The following is a 919-nucleotide window of genomic DNA, read 5'->3' as shown; positions in this document are numbered from 1 at the left end:
TTACTGAAGCGACTGCTTCCTTCTTTGAAACAAAACGAAACAAAGATTCAAAACTCGACTGCATGACGTTCTGCCGCTAACTTGGAGAACTGAACTGCTGCTGCTTCTACGCTGTCCTTTTATGTCCCATACACAAAGTTATACTGTAAAATATTTGGATGGCTTTCGGGATTAGCGTAGTTTTTTTGCGGGCATCTTTCCTCGTCCATAAGAGCCAGATTGGTCAAAGAGTCGGGGTAGCTATGGCATTCCTGCTTATAGCTCCCAAATGTCCTTCTGCCTCAGTTTCGGCATCTCTTAAGAAATGAGACCAGTAATTTCCCACTCATTGCTTAGTGACAGGAAACTAGTGTATAATGAAATACAGTGTTTGCAGCACACAGTAGGTGTTCAAAAGGTACTTCTTTCTTTGCATACTTTAGGCCCTGAGTAACTTGGCTGGTCAAAAAGAGTGGGGAAAAAAAAAAAGCCTGTGTGAGTAGCAAAGGTGTTCCAATTCTTGCTTGCAGCCTGAGTTTAGGGCTCCAAGTCTCGAATCTCTGGATAGGGGAGTCACAACTCAGGGGGCAGCGGTTTGGGGCCACTCCTCCCTGCCTAGCTTTCCAGCCTCTAGAGTTAAGGCCTGAGAATGGGTTTAAGGGAGATCTTCTAGCTCATCAGCAAGACCCTGGGGCAGCGTTTTGCAATTCTGAGTATGCAGGCAGGCTGCCGCTGTATACCGTCTCTCCAGGCAGGCCACTGCCCAAGTCTGCACGCTTCAGGCAGAGGGGTCAGAACTTGGAGCCGCAGCTTGTACTCCATTTGGCCCCTTAGGGAGGCGAGCAGCCCTCGGCTGGGTGGAGCTACCCTAGAGGCTCCTGCCAGCGGTCGCCTCTGCAGGGGAGGTACCATTTGTGCCCCCCCCGTCCCCTCCCGCTTC

This window comes from Mastomys coucha, chromosome X, assembly GCF_008632895.1.
Source record: "Mastomys coucha isolate ucsf_1 chromosome X, UCSF_Mcou_1, whole genome shotgun sequence".
NCBI lineage: Eukaryota > Metazoa > Chordata > Mammalia > Rodentia > Muridae > Mastomys > Mastomys coucha.
The sequence above is the reverse complement of the archived record's forward strand: the minus strand, read 5'-3'. Positions refer to the sequence as shown.